The 6,344-nt window shown below is 43.8% G+C and overlaps 1 long non-coding RNA gene across 1 annotated transcript; it reads left to right on the forward strand.

Moving 5' to 3' along the window:
* Positions 1–2,514: 2,514 nt before the first annotated feature.
* LOC147628103 (uncharacterized) lies at positions 2,515–5,696 on the forward strand. The gene is made up of 2 exons (XR_015268053.1): positions 2,515–3,256; positions 5,380–5,696. It is a non-coding gene; the product is annotated as an uncharacterized LOC147628103 (long non-coding RNA).
* Positions 5,697–6,344: the final 648 nt, after the last annotated feature.

Below are 6,344 nucleotides of genomic sequence, written 5' to 3' on the forward strand. Positions count from 1 at the left end.
CCACGATACAAGATCACTATCCATTACCCTTCATAGAGCGTCTCACAAGAAAGTAGGCCCATAGCTTCTTTGATGGATTTTTTGGCTATAACTAGGTACTAATAGACCCAAAGGATCAACAAAAAATGGCTTTTACCACTAAATTGGGCACATATGCATACCGTGTCATGCCATTTGGTTTGACCAATGCCATATGGACCTTTTAACACCTGATGTGCATACGGAGTATTTACAAAAATTCCTTTTTATGGATGACTACATAGAAAGCACATCTACGGCGTTTGTGAAAAGCACTAGAGAGATGCAGACTCTATAGAATCTCTCTTAACCCTTTGAAATGCTAGTTTTGGGTCCGACATAGAGTGATCTCGGGACACACTATTTCATAACATGGCATTTCCATAGATGACAACAACAAGGTGTGACTCATTCTGGAGTCACCACCAGTCCAATAATTTATGGGGCATGTTGGTTATTACCGGTGTTTCATCTTTATGTATGCCGACATCGTTCATCCCCTTTACAAGCTCCTAGTTATTTTCGAATGGACAGAGGAGTGCCAACAAGCATATGATACCCTCAAGAAAGCATTGGCAAGTTCAACTATTTTACGATCCCCAATTGGGGAATATTATTTCATGTCCATATAGATGCTTCGGCTTTTGCAATTGGTTCTGTACTAGCACAACCAAGAGAACACAATAGGGACTTTCCTATTAGCTTTGCCAGTCACAGTAATTAAACAAAGCATAACAAAATTACACCACCATGGAAATAGAAGGGTTTGCCATGGTCTATATAGTCAAAAAGTTTTGTTATTATCTTTTGGTGACTAAATTCACATTCTTTGTAGACCATCATGCTCTTCTTTACCTGGTGAATAAGCCTTGCACCACGGGCAGAATGACAAGATGGCTTGTAGTTTTGTTGGAGTTTGATTTCACTGTGGTACGCAAAGGTTTCCAACATGTACTAGCCAACCACATGCACATTCCTAATAAAGAACCGCTGTGGGAATCAATGATGACATGCGAGATGCTCCTCTGTTCCAACTATGCTTGATTCTTGAATGGGAAGAGGAAGTTGCACATTTCCTAGCTAATGGCCTACTCATTAAAATGCCGATACAATACGTCTTATTAAGAAGGAAGCACGGGACAAATGTACAAATAAGGGAAAGACATAATAATGAGACGAGGAGTCCATTAGGATGAATACATCTCTATTTTAGAATATGTCCACTCCACGGGCTACAAGCGGACACTTCACAGTAGATACCACTGCTTGAAAGATCCTTCTAATAGGCTTATGGTGGCTAACCAAATTTGGAGACTTGGTTAAGTATGTCAAACGATATGATGAATGCCAACCAACCATAATTTTGCACAATAGAGACAAGATGCCCCTCTATCCCTTGATGTCCTTGCATCCATTCAAGAAATTGGGCATTAATTTCATTGGTCCCATTAGCTCAACTACCCAAAAACACCCAAGCACAGTATATTATTGCAGCAGTAAAATAGACTACTGTATAAAATGGATCGAAGCCTGAGTCACAAGAAATGCCGATGATGAGAGGTCCATAGCCAAATTCCTTTATGAGTGTATAATCACTTGATTTGCATGTCCTCTTGAGCTTGTCAGTGACAATGGCACCCATTTCATAAACGAGGTAATAAAGTAGAAGGTACTAACAAAACTCTATGTGCTATCTTAACCAAGACTGTAGAGGAGAGTCAACAACTGGGATTAGAAGTTGCCGACTACACTATCGATGGACAACATACAAAGTGGCCATTAACACAACACCCTTTAGCTTAACATATGACACTGAAGCAGTCATGTCGATGGAATTCTTGGTACTTACTTAGCTTAAGAGTTGAGGTATAGGAAAGGCTCACTGGGGATGTTTTGAGTGATCGAATCTTTGAGCGCAAAAAACTCAACAAAACATGTCTAAGAGCAATGTATAGCATGATTGTAGGAAAACTAATGTGTAAGCAATGTGGTTAGACAACCATCTCACTCATTCTAGCCACAGCCGCTTAATCTCTCTTATCCCCCATGGCCATTCCTCTACAGAGCCATGGGCATTCTCCCCCCTTCTACGTAGCCACACAACCGTTTAGTCTCTCTTATCCATGGCAGTTCCTCTACAGAGCCACGGCCGTTCCTCCCCCTTCTACGCAGTCACGGTCATACCATTGCAGAGCCATGGGCATTCCTCCCCCTTCTACGTTGCCAATGACCGTTTAGTCTCTCTTCCCATGGATGTTCCTCTAAAGAGCCATCGGCATTCTTAGAGCCACAGGCGTACCTTTGTAGAACCACATGCGTACCTCCCGAGAAAATTTATATAAGGGCCCACCACCCCTCATTTTTCCCACTTTTTTTCTTGCTCTCTAGCCAAATTATTGTCCTTTTTTCTCCCGAATCCTAGCAGAATCTTGCCCTCCCATTCCCTCTACTCACTTGTCTTGCCATGGCCAGTGTAGAGCACTCCGACTCCCCTCCCATTCCCTCTACTCACTTGTCTTGCCATGGCCAGTGTAGAGCACTCCGACTCCCCTCTCGAGGTCGTCACCCACACTCCCCATAAGAAGAGATGATAGGCTAGCCATCACTTCAAAGAATATGGCAAGCACCCCACCCAACAGGATGACTGTATTATTTTTTTTTTGAAGGCTACAGTCTGGGTAGAAGCGGGGGAGCCGTGGGAGCAACCTGCTATTGTTTCTATACCATTTGCTTCGAGTGTAAGCCAGAGGGACCATCATCTGATATTCCAGAGAAAGGACTGAAATGAAGTGCATGGAGAAGTCACGGGTGACACTCACGGCTGGGGGAATAGTAGACAAGGATGTACCATTTGATGTTACAGTAGTCTGCTCAGTTGGCTGGGCAACGCATTCCTAGATGCTAGTGCCTTGAAGTGGAGGACAAGACACCGATCGACTACATGAGAGGGCCCAGACATTCACAAGCGGATTGTTTGCATAATTCATCAAGCTGTGGTGCTACAGGGTGTTCACTCTGAAAGACTACTACTGTTTTGCTCAAGAACTACCTGATGTACTACCTGATGTAAAAGGTATGGTGTAGTATTTGATGCAGGAGCACAAGAGGTTCGTGAGCATACATGCAGCTATGGATGACAGTGCCTATTTTGATGATGATGACGATGGCAATACTTCAGTGATAGACTTTGATGATACGTCCACTGATGGTCTCTCTTGTGATGATGATGAAGAAGCAGGTCTTCCTTTACAAGTTGGTAGGACAGGATAATTTGAGGTTGAGTGGGAGAACATGTCTATTGGAATGCTTGCTAGGCATGAGTGGGTTATGGTGGACTCTCTTGAGAATATCACATAGGATGAAGAAAACCCAGAGGTTCTTGGTACAACGAAGTTCCCAGACATGAGCTTGCGGGTTGCTGAACAACATCATGATGATGGTGAGGAGCATGAGGAGGATTCTTGGGCCAAATTCATGCATATCACCAAGATGAGGAGGATCACTATTTTGTAGGTAACAATGAGCTTTCTATGTGTTAAGAGAGTGTCTTGGATGTGTGTAAATAGGAGGTGGATGGATCTATAGAAGAGCACGTGGATGCCTATGATTGGGGCTTTGATGAGCCCATGATAAAAATGGATGCAGCTATGCAGGTCTACGTGAGGAGAGCCCAATCAAGATTGCACATGCTGAAATGTACAAGGGATGCCAGTCAAGGATACTTTGCTCTTTACGTTTTCGTGTTGGATGTACTGTGCAGGTTCTTGCAATGGCCGTGTTTCTCCACATCATAAGGGGGATGGGCATGATAGACATAGTGAGGAGATGCAGTCCATGTGTGGATTCGAATGCAACTAAGTTTTTTGATAGGGTTCTAGATTGGCACACTTGGGAGGAAATATGGCATAGAAAGAGGTATGCACATGATGTGTTTGATGGTGGCAACCTAGCCATAATGCATGTTGGGAGAAGATGGCCATTTGATGGAGGCAGATGTATATTACAAGGGACATCAAAGGGGTTAATCCTTGTTGGACATGAAATTCATGATTACAAAGCATGGGAGGATGTGCTTATGGCATAGAAAGAGGTATGTACATGATATTTTTGATGGTGGCAACCTAGCCATAATGCATGTTGGGAGAAGATGGCCATTTGACAGAGGAAAAAGAGATGCGTAGATGTATATTACAAGGGATATCAAAGGGTGGACATGAAATTCATGATCACAAAGCATGGGAGGATGTGCTTATGCCATTTGATCGAGGTGGACTGTGTTGAGGTTGGATGGTATGAATAAGTAGATAGAAGCTAGGTAGTTGTTAGATTGAATAAAGTTTTGCCAAATTCTTTTGGTTGAGCATGAATGCTCTAACCAAAAGAGGGGTGGGTAATCTATGATAGGCTTTTTTACGGTCAAGGAGAAGGCATCAGGACATTGTCGATGTGCTCGACTTGGATGGCAATAAGGCATGGCATGGCAGGTCAATAGGCTTGTGAGATACATGGACGAAATGGAAGGTGTGAACACATCTTATTGGGGGACCAAGGCAATTAAGTTTATCAACTAAAATATATAAAAAACCGGAGCATATACTGCCGGTAGCGTGTGTGAAGGGACTCAAAGCTCTGCATGGTAGGCGGCTACCAAAAAGCTGGCGAGGAGAAAAGAGGGGCTGGAGGAGTGTTGTGGGCGACAGGTGAGGAGCCGCAAGAGCTTGTGAAGACAAAAGGGCTGTTGTGGCTGGAACCTGGTGTCAGCTGGGGGCTCTGCTGAGTATGGCGAAGCGATCTAAAGAAGGCTTGGGTGTGGGTGATTGATTGTTGGCTTGTGTTGCTGGAGAAGGCTTGGGCTACGTGGAAGAAGCACAGAGGAAAAGTCAGTGAGAGAGGATGTTGTTTCTTCAAAGGAGGTCGACTGTTTTGTTCTGTTATCTGAGGCTGACAGAATGGGAAGGTATGCGATAAGGCTATGAGGATGATTATGTTATTTTTTATTTGAAGGCTACAGTCTGGGAAGAAGCAGGGGAGCTGTGGAGCAACCCATTGTTGTTTCTATACTAGTTGCTTCGCGTGATAGCCAGAGGGACCATCATCTGATATTCCAGAGGAAGGACTGAAATGAAGCGCATGGACATGTCACGTGTGAAATTGACAGAGTTGGGGGAATAGTAGACAAGGGCGTACCCTTTGATGTTACAGTAGTCTGCTGAATTGGCTGGGCAACCTGGGAACCTTGGAAGTGAAGTGATGTGTCAATTGCCTATTTTGCTAATGATGAGGATGGCAATACTTCAGTGATAAACTTTGATGATACATCCACTGATGGTCTCTCTTGTGATGATGATGAAGAAGAAGCAGGTCTTCCTTTGCAAGTTGGTAGGACAGGAGAATTTGAGGTTGAGTGGGAGAATATGTCTATTGGCATGCTTGCTAATGCATGTTGGGAGAAGATGAACATTTGACAGAGGCAAAAGAGATGCGCAGATGTATATTGCAAGGGATATCAAAGGGTTTGATATGGGTTGGACATGAAATTCATGATTACAAAGCATGGGAGGATGTGCTTATGCCATTTGATCTAGGTGGATTGTGTTGAGGCTGGATGGTATGAATAAGTAGATAGAAGCTAGGTAGTTGTTAGATTGAATAAAGTTTTGCCAGATTCTTTTGGTTGACCGTGAATGCTCTAACTAAAGGGGAGCGGGGCAAACTATGATATGCTTTTTTCCGGTGAAGTAGAAAGCATCCGGATTTTATCAATGTGCTCGACTTGGATGGTAATAAGGCATGGCATGGCAGGTCAATAGGCTTGTGAGATGCATGGACGAAATGGCAGGTGTGAACACCTCTTATTGGGGGACCGAGGTAATTAAGTTTTTTTTTTGCTAAAATATATCAAAACTGGAGAAGCTTGAGGTAACAACCTTATATTGCCTATTGCATGAGGTAGCATGTGTGAAGGGACTCAAAGCTCTGCATGGCCTTAGGTGGCTACCAAAAAGTTGGCAAGAAGAGAAAAGAGGACCTGGAGGAGTGTTGTGGGCTATAGGTAAGGAGCCGCAAGAGCTTGTGAAGACAAAAGGGCTGCTGTGGCTGGAACTGCTGAATTGGCTGGGCAACACCTTCTTGGATGCTAGAACCTTGAAGTGGAGGACCTCTCTATTGTTGCTGTCACCCAAGATGATGGAGAGGTCGACTACATGAGAGGGTGGTCGTGTTCTGAGTGTATGAAGGCCCAAACATTCACAAGCAGATTGTTTCTAGAATTCATCAAGCTGTGGTGCTCTAGGGTGTTCTCTCTGAAAGACTATTGTTGGTTTGCT

Source organism: Cibotium barometz, chromosome 19 (assembly GCF_041138505.1).
Source record: "Cibotium barometz isolate CiBa-2024 chromosome 19, ASM4113850v1, whole genome shotgun sequence".
Lineage (NCBI taxonomy): Eukaryota > Viridiplantae > Streptophyta > Polypodiopsida > Cyatheales > Cibotiaceae > Cibotium > Cibotium barometz.